This window comes from Triticum urartu, chromosome 6A (genome assembly GCF_056163025.1).
Source record: "Triticum urartu cultivar PI428250 chromosome 6A, HENAU_Tu73, whole genome shotgun sequence".
Lineage (NCBI taxonomy): Eukaryota > Viridiplantae > Streptophyta > Magnoliopsida > Poales > Poaceae > Triticum > Triticum urartu.
In genome coordinates this window covers 47,237,943-47,253,160 of record NC_141878.1, presented here as the reverse complement: position 1 = coordinate 47,253,160, position 15,218 = coordinate 47,237,943, and positions in this window count along the sequence as shown.

Here is a 15,218-nt window from a genome sequence, read left to right as displayed (position 1 = left end):
ACCTTTAAAGGAGTAACGCCAGGCCCAGAGGCCCATTGCACGGGCTCCCTGCTACTAGAGGTTATATTCGGTTTTCCTGATAACTTCCGCAACGAAAATTTAACGTTCCACATCGCTCCGTTCCAAAGTGGTTATCAAGCACTACTCGGACGCGAAGCTTTCGCTCGCTTTAACGCAACACCACATTACGCTTCTCTCATGCTTAAGATGCCTGGTCCGTGCGGCATCATTAAAGTAAATGGAAATATTGAGCGCTCCTTGCGCGCGAAAGACCGTGCGGCTACCTTGGCAGCCGCACACTAAACAGCCTCACCAACTAAAGCATCTGACAGGTCGTTAAGACCACGGACGCAGTTAGACGAGTCCGGCGCAGCTATATGTAATCGATACAGGTTGATGGCTATACCCCTATTACAATACAAGGGGCTCAACGCGCGCAAACAAGTGGCAATTAGACTCAACTTTACTCATCTTGAATTGTACATGGTTTCTTTAGTATAACCTACCTTTTGCACGACAACTTGTCAACTAAGTTTCTCTCTTTTACAGATGACCATCGTGCTACACCCGCCCAGGATACGGCACAACGGAGACACAGGCACAGACGTGCAGCAGGGACCCGCTCCAAGGATTCTTTTTAGATTAAGACCCTGCGTAAACCTTTTTTACTGTCTATTGTTGATACACATCCCCCGGATTCTCAGTACAATTGAGAAGGATGCTGACGTATTGGCATGTGGCCACGTCAGAATATTGCACGTACCTGGACACCAGGGGCTTATTACAAAGGGCACTATTTAGGCCCGGTTTACATCATAAAGACCGAATACCTTAGGGAGTGTTCGGCGTCGCGAGTTTGGCCTTATATGCATCAGCTCCGAATCATGTCTTTGGTCAAATGTTGGGTTTGCCTGGCTCCTGTGTTTTGCTGCCTTACGTTCCGCTCTATCGGCTAAGGCGGCACCAGGAGAACTACTGCGATTGTGCCCTGGTTCATCCGGACGAGCATCTCAGTAGATAAAGTCGAAAACTGACTGTCATGATATAGCGTGAGACCGGTCAACCACTCGATGACCTAGCAGAATCTTCGGGATTCCTCCGCCTTAACGAAGGGACGTTTCCCGGCCAGGCATGTACGCGCCCCGAATCTGGATGAGCGCGGAGCCACCAGGGGCTATATAGTAGCCCCAATGTCAAACTCCTCTGGCTAAGTGAAAGTGTTAAAGCATTATAGTTCGGTTGCCTAGTTCGCTGCGCTATCACCTCCTTAATGGACCAAGACGTTGGATCAAGTGTGAACATGCGTCTTCTGCGAACACCCCCGCATTATATGCGTGGGGGCTGAAGCCGACGACTGCCATCTTTCAGGTTATATCCATATATACATAAACGGCCGCACAGGAGGCATCATAGTACTTTCGGGAAAAAGTATAAATACAGCCTTGATAAACTCAATAAAACATTGTTTTTAAAATGTTAATACATGTCACTCAAACATAATATTCTTCGAGCACTGAGCCTCTATCGAACGAGCGCCTTCAAGAACTTCTTCAAGTAGTGCTCGACAGCCACTCGGCCTATGGACGAACCCTGTGCCGCAATAGTAGTGGCATCCATCTCCGCCCAATATGTTTTGATACGGGCAAGGGCCATCCGCGAGCCTTCTATGCACGCCGACCTCTTTACAGCATCGATGTGTGGCACAACACAAAGGAATTGTTGCACTAAGCTAAAGTAGCTATTCGGCCTTGGCCCTCTCGGCCACAGATGATCCACAACGGACCTCATGGAAAGTCCGGATAATCTATGGAGCTCGGCCCACTCGGCCATTTGCTCATTCAACAGCAGCGGACGGGCTGGAGCATGAAACTGCTGTTGGGGAACGTAGTAATTTCAAAAAAAAATCCTACGCACACGCAAGATCATGGTGATGCATAGCAACGAGATGGGAGAGTGTTGTCTACGTACCCTCGTAGACCGAAGCGGAAGCGTTGATGCAACATAGAGGAAGTAATCGTACGTCTTCCCGGTCCAACCGATCCAAGCACCGTTACTCCGGTACCTCCGAGTTCTTGGCACACGTTCAGCTCGATGACGCTCCCCGGGCTCCGATCCAGCAAAGCTTCGGGAAGGAGTTCCGTCAGCACGACGTCATGGTGACGATCTTGATGTTCAACCGTCGCAGGGCTTCGCCTAAGCACTGCTACAATATGACCGAGGTGGAATATGGTGGAGGGGGGCACCGCACACGGCTAAGGAATGATCACGAAGATCAACTTGTGTGTCTATGGGGTGCCCCCTGCCCCTGTATATAAAGGAGTGGAGGAGGGGAGGGCCGGCCCTCTCTATGGCGCGCCCTAGGGGAGTCCTACTCCCACCGGGAGTAGGATTCCCCCTTTTCCAGTCCAACTAGGAGTCCTTCCATGTAGTAGGAGTAGGAGACAAGGAAGGGGAAGGGAGAAGGGAAGGAAGAAGGGGGCGCAGCCCCTCCCCCAAGTCCAATTCGGACTAGGCCTCGGGGGGGCGCGCGGCCTGCCCTAGGCAGCCCCTCTCTCTTTCCCGTATGGCCCAATAAGGCCCAATACTTCTCCCCCCGTATTCCCGTAACTCCCCGGTACTCCGAAAAATACCCGAATCACTCGGAACCTTTCCGATGTCCGAATATAGTCGTCCAATATATCGATCTTTACGTCTCGACCATTTCGAGACTCCTTGTCATGTCCCCGATCTCATCCGGGACTCCGAACTCCTTCGGTACATCAAAACTCATAAACTCATAATATAACTGTCATCGAAACCTTAAGCGTGCGGACCCTACTGTTCGAGAACAATGTAGACATGACCGAGACATGTCTCCGGTCAATAACCAATAGCGGGACCTGGATGCCCATATTGGGTCCTACATATTCTACGAAGATCTTTATCGGTCAGACCGCATAACAACATACGTTGTTCCCTTTGTCATCGGTATGTTACTTGCCTGAGATTCGATCGTCGGTATCCAATACCTAGTTCAATCTCGTTACCGGCAAGTCTCTTTACTCGTTCCGTAATACATCATCCCGCAACTAACTCATTAGTTGCAATGCTTGCAAGGCTTAAGTGATGTGCATTACCGAGAGGGCCCAGAGATACCTCTCCGACATTCGGAGTGACAAATCCTAATCTCGAAATACGCCAACCCAACATGTACCTTTGGAGACACCTGTAGAGCTCCTTTATAATCACCCAGTTACGTTGTGACATTTGGTAGCACACAAAGTGTTCCTCCGGCAAACGGGAGTTGCATAATCTCATAGTCATAGGAACATGTATAAGTCATGAAGAAAGCAATAGCAACATACTAAACGATCGGGTGCTAAGCTAATGGAATGGGTCATGTCAATCAGATCATTCAACTAATGATGTGATCCCGTTAATCAAATAACAACTCTTTGTCCATGGTTAGGAAACATAACCATCTTTGATTAATGAGCTAGTCAAGTAGAGGCATACTAGTGACACTCTGTTTGTCTATGTATTCACACATGTATTATGTTTCCGGTTAATACAATTCTAGCATGAATAATAAACATTTATCATGATATAAGGAAATAAATAATAACTTTATTATTGCCTCTAGGGCATATTTCCTTCAGTCTCCCACTTGCACTAGAGTCAATAATCTAGATCACATCGCCATGTGATTTAACATCAATAGTTCACATCTTTATGTGATTGGTTCACATCTCGATGTGACCAACACCCAAAGGGTTTACTAGATTCAATAATCTAGTTCACATCGCTATGTGATTAAGACCCAAAAAGTGATCATGTTTTGCTTGTGAGAGAAGTTTAGTCAACGGGTCTGCCACATTCAGATCCGCATGTATTTTGCAAATTTCTATGTCAACAATGCTCTGCATGGAGCTACTCTAACTAATTGCTCCCACTTTCAATATGTATCCAGATTGAGACTTAGAGTCATCTGGATCGGTGTCAAAACTTGCATCGACGTAACCCTTTATGACGAACCTTTTGTCACCTCCGTAATCGAGAAACATATCCTTATTCCAGTAAGGATAATTTTGACCGCTGTCCATTGATCTACTCCTAGATCACTATTGTACTCCTTCTCTTAACACAGTGTATGGTATACAATAGATCTGGTACACAGCATGGCATACTTTATAGAACCTATGACTAAGGCATAGGGAATGACTTTCATTCTCTTTCTATCTTCTGCCGTGGTCGGGCTTTGAGTCTTACTCAACTTCACACCTTGTAACACAGGTAAGAAACTTTTTCTTTGACTGTTCCATTTTGAACTACTTCAAAATCTTGTCAAGGTATGTACTCATTGAAAAAACTTATCAAGCGTCTTGATCTATCTCTATAGATCTTGATACTCAATATGTAAGCAGCTTCACCGAGGTCTCTCTTTGAAAAACTCCTTTCAAACACTCCTTTATGCTTTGTAGAATAATTCTACATTATTTCCGATCAACAATATGTCATTCACATATACTTATCAGAAATGTTGTAGTGCTCCCACTCACTTTCTTGTAAATACAGGCTTCACCGCAAGTCTGTATAAAACTATATGCTTTGATCAATTTATGAAAGCGTATATTCCAACTCCGAGATGCTTGCACCAGTCCATAAATGGATCGCTAGAGCTTGCATATTTTGTTAGCACCTTTAGGATTGACAAAACCATCTTGTTGCATCACATACAACTCTTCTTTAATAAATCCATTAAGGAATGCAGTTTTGTTTATCCATTTGCCAGATTTCATAAAATGCGGCAATTGCTAACATGATTCGGACAGACTTAAGCATAGATACGAGTGAGAAACTCTCATCGTAGTCAACACCTTGAACTTGTCGAAAACCTTTTGCGACAATTCTAGCTTTGTAGATAGTAACACTACTATCTGTGCCCCTCTTCCTCTTGAAGATCCATTTATTATCAATGGCTTGCCGATCCTCGGGCAAGTCCACCAAAGTCCACACTTTGTTCTCATACATGGATCCTATCTCAGATTTCATGGCCTCAAGCCATTTATCGGAATCTGGGCTCATCATCGCTTTCTCATAGTTCGTAGGTTCGTCATGGTCAAGTAACATGACCTCCAGAATAGGATTACCGTACCACTCTGGTGCGGATCTCACTCTGGTTTACCTACGAGATTCGGTAGTAACTTGATCTGAAGTTACATGATCATCATCATTAGCTTCCTCACTAATTGGTGTAGTAGTCACAGGAACAGATTTCTGTGATGAACTATTTTCCAATAAGGGAGAAGGTACAATTACCTTATCAAGTTTTATACTTTCCTCCCACTCACTTCTTTCGAGAGAAACTCCTTCTCTAGAAAGGATCCATTCTTAGCAACGAATGTCTTGCCTTCGGATCTGTGATAGAAGGTGTACCCAACTGTCTCCTTTGGGTATCCTATGAAGACATATTTCTCCGATTTGAGTTTGAGCTTATCGAGATGAAACTTTTTCACATAAGCATCGCAACTCCAAACTTTAAGAAACGACAGCTTAGGTTTCTTGCCAAACCATAGTTCACACGGTGTCGTCTCAACGGATTTAGATGGTGTCCTATTTAACGTGAATGCAGCTGTCTCTAATGCATAACCCCAAAACGATAGTGGTAGATCGGTAAGAGACATCATAGATCGCACTATATCTAATAAAGTACGGTTATGACGTTCGGACACACCATTACACTATGGTGTTCCAGGTGGCGTGAGTAGTGAAACTATTTCACATTGTTTTAATTGAAGGCCAAACTCGTAACTCAAATATTTTACCTCTGCGATCATATCGTAGAAACTTTTATTTTCTTGTCACGATGATTTTCCACTTCACTCTGAAATTCTTTGAACTGTTCAAATGTTTCAGACTTATGTTTCATCAAGTAGATATCCCCATATCTGCTCAAATCATCTGTGAAGGTCAGAAAATAATGATACCTGCTGCAAGCCTTAATATTCATCGGACCACATACATCAGTATGTATGATTTTCAATAAATCTGTTGCTTGCTTCATTGTTCCGGAGAATGGAGTTTTAGTCATCTCGCCCATAAGGCATGGTTCGCAAGCATCAAGTGATTCATAATCAAGTGATTCCAAAAGCCCATCAGCATGTAGTTTCTTCATGCGCTTTACACCAATATGACTTAAACGGCAGTGCCACAAATAAGTTGCACTATCATTATTAACTTTGCATCTTTTGGTTTCAATATTATGAATATGTGTATCACTACGATCGAGATCCAACGAACTTGTTTCATTGGGTGTATGACCATCGAAGGTTTTATTCATGTAAACAGAACAACAATTATTCTCTAACTTTAATGAATAACCGTATTGCAATAAACATGATCAAATCATATTCATGCTCAACGCAAAAACCAAATAACACTTATTTAGGTTCAACACTAATCCCGAAAGTATAGGGGAGTGTGCGATGATGATCATATCAATCTTGGAACTACTTCCAACACACATCGTCACTTCACCCTTAACTAGTCTCTGTTTATTCTGCAACTCCTGTTTCGAGTTACTACTCTTAGCAACTGATCTAGTATCAAATACTGAGGGGTTGCTATAAACACTAGTAAAGTACACATCAATAACATGTATATCAAATATACTTTTGTTCACTTTGCCATCCTTCTTATCCGCCAAATACTTGGGGCAGTTCTGCTTCCAATGACCAGTCCCTTTGCAGTAGAAGCACTTAGTCTCAGGCTTAGGACCAGACTTGGGCTTCTTCACTTGAGCAGCAACTTGCTTGCTGTTCTTCTTGAAGTTCCCCTTCTTCCCTTTGCCCTTTTCTTGAAACTAGTGGTCTTGTTAACAATCAACACTTGATGTTTTTCTTGATTTCTACCTTCGTCGATTTCAGCATCACGAAGAGCTTGGGATTTGTTTCCATTATCCCTTGCATATTATAGTTCATCACGAAGTTCTACTAACTTGGTGATGGTGACTAGAGAATTCTGTCAATCACTATTTTATCTAGAAGATTAACTCCCACTTGATTCAAACCATAAAAACCTAGGCTCGGATGCCACTATTGGGGAACGTAGTAATTTCAAAAAAATTCCTACGCACACGCAAGATCATGGTGATGCATAGCAACGAGATGGGAGAGTGTTGTCTACGTACCCTCGTAGACCGAAGCGGAAGCGTTGATGCAACATAGAGGAAGTAGTCGTACGTCTTCCCGGTCCAACCGATCCAAGCACTGTTACTCCGGTACCTCCGAGTTCTTGGCACACGTTCAGCTCGATGACGCTCCCCGGGCTCCGATCCAGCAAAGCTTCGGGAAGGAGTTCCGTCAGCACGACGTCATGGTGACGATCTTGATGTTCAACCGTCGCAGGGCTTCGCCTAAGCACTGCTAAAATATGACCGAGGTGGAATATGGTGGAGGGGGGCACCGCACACGGCTAAGGAACGATCACGAAGATCAACTTGTGTGTCTATGGGGTGCCCCCTGCCCCTGTATATAAAGGAGTGGAGGAGGGGAGGGTCGGCCCTCTCTATGGCGCGCCCTAGGGGAGTCCTACTCCCACCGGGAGTAGGATTCCCCCTTTCCAAATCCAACTAGGAGTCCTTCCATGTAGTAGGAGTAGGAGACAAGGAGGGGGAAGGGAGAAGGGAACGAAGGAGGGGGCGCAGCCCCTCCCCCTAGTCCAATTCGGACCAGGCCTTGGGGGGGCGCGCGGCCTGCCCTAGGCAGCCCCTCTCTCTTTCCCGTATGGCCCAATAAGGCCCAATACTTCTCCCCCCGTATTCCCGTAACTCCCCGGTACTCCGAAAAATACCCGAATCACTCGGAACCTTTCCGATGTCCGAATATAGTCGTCCAATATATCGATCTTTACGTCTCGACCATTTTGAGACTCCTTGTCATGTCCCTGATCTCATCCGGGACTCCGAACTCCTTCGGTACATCAAAACTCATAAACTCATAATATAACTGTCATCGAAACCTTAAGCGTGCGGACCCTACGGTTCGAGAACAATGTAGACATGACCGAGACACGTCTCCGGTCAATAACCAATAGTGGGACCTGGATGCCCATATTGGGTCCTACATATTCTACGAAGATCTTTATCGGTCAGACCGCATAACAACATACGTTGTTCCCTTTGTCATCGGTATGTTACTTGCCTGAGATTCGATCGTCGGTATCCAATACCTAGTTCAATCTCGTTACCGGCAAGTCTCTTTACTCGTTCCGTAATACATCATCCGGCAACTAACTCATTAGTTGCAATGCTTGCAAGGCTTAAGTGATGTGCATTACCGAGAGGGCCTAGAGATACCTCTCCGACATTCGGAGTGACAAATCCTAATCTTGAAATACGCCAACCCAACATGTACCTTTGGAGACACCTGTAGAGCTCCTTTATAATCACCCAGTTACGTTGTGACGTTTGGTAGCACACAAAGTGTTCCTCCGGCAAACGAGAGTTGCATAATCTCATAGTCATAGGAACATGTATAAGTCATGAAGAAAGCAATAGCAACATACTAAACGATCCAGTGCTAAGCCAACGGAATGGGTCAAGTCAATCACATCATTCTCCTAATGATGTGATCCCGTTAATCAAATAACAACTCTTTGTCTATGGTTAGGAAACATAACCATCTTTGATTAACGAGCTAGTCAAGTAGAGGCATACTAGTGACGTTTGGTTTGTCTATGTATTCACACAAGTATTATGTTTCCGGTTAATACAATTCTAGCATGAATAATAAACATTTATCATGAAATAAGGAAATAAATAATAACTTTATTATTGTCTCTAGGGCATATTTCCTTCAACTGCGACCAAAACAGTTTTTCCACTTCGTGATCTTTCCGGTCCTTGAAATACTTGGCCGCATCAGCAGCACTTGCAGCCAGATCCACGTAGGCATCCGCAGAACTCCATAGCCGGTCCAGAGGTGCATACTTCGGATCCCCGAACTTCGTCCGCAACAAGAAGGGCTTCCCGGATACAGTATCCGCAGCTTGATGCAGCTCCTCCTTCGTCGCTCTATTTTTGGAGCGGGCTTCCTTGGCAGCCACCCGGTCCTTCTCCAGGTCCGTCGCCTTCGCCCGGTTTTCCTCTTCAAGAAGCCGGTAATGGTCAGCAGCATCTTTTAACTCCACGGTCATCTTGGCAATTTTTTCTTTGCCCTCGCAATGTGCGGCCTGTTCGGCCTTTAACTCTTCGGCCGCCTGTAAAGCGGCCGCATTGCTACTCCTTGCTTGCTCCTTGGCTCGGGCAAGCTCCGCCCGAAGGGTCTCCACGGTGGCTGCTCCGTCTGCAGTCACAACATATTAAAGATACTGGCATCATGCTGCTCTTATTATGTGACGATCACCAGAAAAATCACTCACCCTGTGCCTCGTCAAGCCGCTTGTTGACAAGCACGATGTCGGCATCTGCCGCATCCAGTTGCTGCTTTAGTTTGGCAAACCCATCAGTCCGGCTAGCCACCGGAGCTTCAACCACCTGCACATAAAGGCGGTCTGGTTATTACTTGGGACTATAATCCTCTGTTTGCCGCCGTTCTCGACGACAACCAGAGTCTCAGGGGCTACTATCTACATGGGCATACCTAACATATGCGGTACTATTAAAAGGCATACATTATTTTACGTACCTCGAAGCTTTTTAGCAGACTCATAAAAGCTTCATGCAAACCGCTTTCGGCGGATGAAATCCTTTCAATCACCGTACCCATTAGCGTACGATGCGCTTCCGAGACGACAGCTTTTCCCAGAAGATCCTTCAGCGCGTCCGACCGCACACAGTACAGACCCTTGCTGTCGCTCTCCTTAGGAGCCGGATACTGGGGATGCCGGGCAGCCAAAGGGTTATCCTCTGGCGATATTGGATCCGGAGATACCCTTCGCGATGACACTTCAAGGTCGCCCGCTTCTTGAGCTGGGGAGTCCGGGGGAGGCATTTCACTCTCCATCATCTCCGGAAAAAGATCCCCCGAAGATGAACTCTGTCGAGAAGGGCTGCGATCCGGACTACAATTTACAAGCATCAGTTATTGTCTTTGGAAGTAAGGTAGGATATCTTCACTATTAAGTAATTTTTGATTACTTACAGCTCGGTAGAGGGCTGATCCCCGCACGAACATTGTGCGGCAAGAATACCCTCCGAGGCAGGACCCTCTGGCGGAGATTTCTTCTCCCGTTTGGAAACCTTAGTTTCCGGATCTTCAAAGGTAGTCCTCTTCCTTCCCCGGGGAGAGAGAATGTCAGATTCTTCCCCTTGGTTATCCTCCCTCGCGGAGGCGCTCATTCCCTCGGTTGGAACAGGTAGCGATTGAAGGAAATATGCCCTAGAGACAATAATAAAGTTATTATTTATTTCCTTATTTCATGATAAATGTTTATTATTCATGCTAGAATTGTATTAACCGGAAACATAATACTTGTGTGAATACATAGACAAACCAAACGTCACTAGTATGCCTCTACTTGACTAGCTCGTTAATCAAAGATGGTTATGTTTCCTAACCATAGACAAAGAGTTGTTATTTGATTAACGGGATCACATCATTAGGAGAATGATGTGATTGACTTGACCCATTCCGTTGGCTTAGCACTGGATCATTTAGTATGTTGCTATTGCTTTCTTCATGACTTATACATGTTCCTATGACTATGAGATTATGCAACTCCCGTTTACCGGAGGAACACTTTGTGTGCTACCAAACGTCACAACGTAACTGGGTGATTATAAAGGAGCTCTACAGGTGTCTCCAAAGGTGAATGTTGGGTTGGCGTATTTCGAGATTAGGATTTGTCACTCCGATTGTCGGAGAGGTATCTCTGGGCCCTCTCGGTAATGCACATCACATAAGCCTTGCAAGCATTGCAACTAATGAGTTAGTTGCGAGATGATGTATTACGAAACGAGTAAAGAGACTTGCCGGTAACGAGATTGAACTAGGTATTGAGATACCGACGATCGAATCTCGGGCAAGTAACATACCGATGACAAAGGGAACAACGTATGTTGTTATGCGGTCTGACCGATAAAGATCTTCGTAGAATATGTAGGAGCCAATATGGGCATCCAGGTCCCGCTATTGGTTATTGACCAGAGAGGTGTCTCGGTCATGTCTACATAGTTCTCGAACCCGTAGGGTCCGCACGCTTAACGTTCGTTGACGATATAGTACTATGTGAGTTATGTATGTTGGTGACTGAATGTTGTTCGGAGTCCGGGATGAGATCACGGACATGACGAGGAACTCCGGAATGGTCCGGAGATAAAGTTTGATATATGGGATAATAGTGTTTGGTCACCGGAAGGGTTCCGGAAATCACCGGAAGGGGTTCCGGATGTTTCCCGAAATGTTTGGGTACGAGAACACTTTATTTGGGACAAAGGGGAAAGCCCACAAGGTTTTTGGAAAGCACAAAAGGAAGTTTTGCGGAGTCCAGGGGCCAGACGCCAGGGTCCCTGGCGTCTGGCCCTGGAGTCCGAGAAGGACTCTTGCCTTTCGGGTGAAACCGACTTTGTGGAGGCTTTTACTCCAAGTTTCGACCCCAGGGCTCAACATATAAATAGAGGGGCAGGGCTAGCACCAAAGACACATCAAGAAACACCAAGCCATGTGCCGGCAACCCCGTCTCCTCTAGTTTATCCTCCGTCATAGTTTTCGTAGTGCTTAAGCGAAGCCCTACGGAGATTGTTCTTCACCAACACCGTCACCACGCCGTCGTGCTGCCGGAACTCATCTACTACTTCGCCCCTCTTGCTGGATCGAGAAGGCGAGGACGTCACCGAGCCGAACGTGTGCAGAACTCGGAGGTGCCGTGCTTTCGGTACTTGGATCGGTCGGACGTGAAGACGTACGACTACATCAACCGCGTTGATATAACGCTTCCGCGAACGGTCTACGAGGGTACGTAGACAACACTCTCCCCTCTCGTTGCTATGCATCACCATGATCTTGCGTGTGCGTAGGAAATTTTTTGAAATTACTACGTTCCCCAACAGTGGTATCAGAGCCAGGTTTTATGCGTTGATGTTGTGCACGAGTAGAACACAAGTGAGTTGTGGGCGATATAAGTCATACTGCTTACCAGCATGTCATACTTTGGTTCGGTGGTATTGTTGGATGAAGCGGCCCGGACCGACATTACGCATACGCTTACGCGAGACTGGTTCTACCGACGTGCTTTGCACACAGGTGGCTGGCGGGTGTCAGTTTCTCCAACTTTAGTTGAACCAAGTGTGGCTACGCCCGGTCCTTTAAAACAGCACCAACTTGACAAACTATCGTTGTGGTTTTGATGCGTAGGTAAGAACGGTTCTTGCTAAACCCGTAGCAGCCACGTAAAACTTGCAACAACAAAGTAGAGGACGTCTAACTTGTTTTTGCGGGGCATGTTGTGATGTGATATGGTCAAGACATGATGCTAAATTTTATTGTATGAGATGATCATGTTTTGTAACCGAGTTATCGGCAACTGGCAGGAGCCATATGGTTGTCGCTTTATTGTATGCAATGCAATTGCGCTGTAATGCTTTACTTTATCACTAAGCGGTAGCGATAGTCATGGAAGCATAAGATTGGTGAGACGACAACGATGCTACGATGGAGATCAAGGTGTCGCGCCGGTGATGATGGTGATCATGACGGTGCTTCGGAGATGGAGATCACAAGCACAAGATGATGATGGCCATATCATATCACTTATATTGATTGCATGTGATGTTTATCTTTTATGCATCTTATCTTGCTTTGATCGACGGTAGCATTATAAGACGATCTCTCACTAAATTTCAAGATAAAAGTGTTCTCCCTGAGTATGCACCGTTGCCAAAGTTCGTCGTGCCCAGACACCACGTGATGATCGGGTGTGATAAGCTCTACGTCCATCTACAACGGGTGCAAGCCAGTTTTTGCACACGCAGAATACCCAGGTTAAAGTTGACGAGCCTAGCATATGCAGATATGGCCTCGGAACACTGAGACCAAAAGGTCGAGCGTGAATCATATAGTAGATATGATCAACATATTGATGTTCACCATTGAAAACTACTCCATTTCACGTGATGATCGGTTATGGTTTAGTTGATTTGGATCACGTGATCACTTAGAAGATTAGAGGGATGTTTTTCTAAGTGGGAGTTCTTAAGTAATATGATTAATTGAACTTAAATTTACCATGAACTTAGTCCTGATAGTATTTTGCAAATCATGTTGTAGATCAATAGCTCGCGTTGTTGCTTCCCCGTGTTTATTTTGATATGTTCCTAGAGAAAATTGTGTTGAAAGATGTTAGTAGCAATGATGCGGATTGGATCCGTGATCTGAGGTTTATCCTCATTGCTGCACAGAGGAATTATGTCCTTGATGCACCGCTAGGTGACAAACCTATTGCAGTAGCAGATGCAGACGTTATGAACGTTTGGCTAGCTCAATATGATGACTACTTGATAGTTTAGTGCACCATGCTTAATGGCTTAGAATCGGGACTTCAAAGACGTTTTGAACGTCATGGACCATATGAGATGTTCCAGGAGTTGAAGTTAATATTTCAAGCAAATACCCGAGTTGAGAGATATGAAGTCTCCAACAAGTTCTATAGCTAAAAGATGGAGGAGAATCGCTCAACTAGTGAGCATGTGCTCAGATTGTCTGGGTACTACAATCGCTTGAATCAAGTGGGAGTTAATCTTCCAGATAAGGTAGTGATTGACAGAATTCTCTAGTCACCATCACCAAGTTAGTAGAACTTCGTGATGAACTTTAATATGCAAAGGGATAACAGAAACAACTCCCAAGCTCTTCGTGATGCTGAAATCAACGAAGGTAGAAATCAAGAAAAACATCAAGTGTTGATGGTTGACAAGACCATTAGTTTCAAGAAAAGGGCAGAGGGAAGAAGGGGAACTTCAAGAATAACGGCAAGCAAGTTGCTGCTCAAGTGAAGAAGCCCAAGTCTGATCCTAAGCCTAAGACTAAGTGCTTCTACTGCAAAGGGACTGGTCACTGGAAGTGGAACTGCCCCAAGTATTTGGTGGATAAGAAGGATGGCAAGGTAAACAAAGGTATATTGGATATAAGTGTTATTGATGTGTACTTTACTAGTGTTTATAGCAACCCCTCGGCATTTGATACTGGTTCAGTTGCTAAGATTAGTAACTCGAAACGGGAGTTGCAGAATAAACAGAGACTAGTTAAGGGTGAAGTGACGACGTGTGTTGGAAGTGGTTCCAAGATTGATATGATCATCATCGCACACTCCCTATACTTTCGGGATTAGTGTTGAACCTAAATAAGTGTTATTTGGTGTTTGCGTTGAGCATGAATATGATTTGATCATGTTTATTGTAATACGGTTATTCATTTAAGTAAGAGAATAAATTGTTGTTCTGTTTACATGAATAAAACCTTATATGGTTACACACCCAATGAAAATGGTTCATTGGATCTCGATCGTAGTGATACACATAATATTGAAGCCAAAAGATGCAAAGTTAATAATGATACTGCAACTTATTTGTGGCACTACCGTTTAGGTCATATTGGTGTAAAGCGCATGAAGAAACTCCATGCTGATGGGATTTTGGAATCACTTGATTATGAATCACTTGGTGCTTGCGAACCATGCCTTATGGGCAAGATGACTAAAGACTCCGTTCTCCGGAACAATGGAGCGAGCAACAGATTTGTTGGAAATCATACACTACTTGATGAAACATAAGTCTGAAAAGTTCAAAGTATTTCAGAGTGAAGTGGAAAATCATCGTGACAAAAAAAATAAAGTTTCTATGATCTGATCGCAGAGACGAATATTTGAGTTACGAGTTTGGTCTTCAATTAAAACTATGTGGAATAGTTTCACAAATTCATGCCACCTGGAACACCACAACATAATGGTGTGTCCGAACGTCATAACCGTACTTTATTAGATATGGTGCGATCTATGATGTCTCTTACTGATCTACCACCATCATTTTGGGGTTATGCATTAGAGACAGCTACATTCACATTAAATAGGGCACCATCAAAATCCATTGAGACGATGCCTTATGAACTGTGGTTTGGCAAGAAACCAAAGTTGTCGTTTCTGAAAGTTTGGGGCTACGATGCTTATGTGAAAAAGCTTCAACCTGATAAGCTCGAACCCAAATCGGAGAAATGTGTCTTCATAGGATATCCAAAGGAAACTATTGG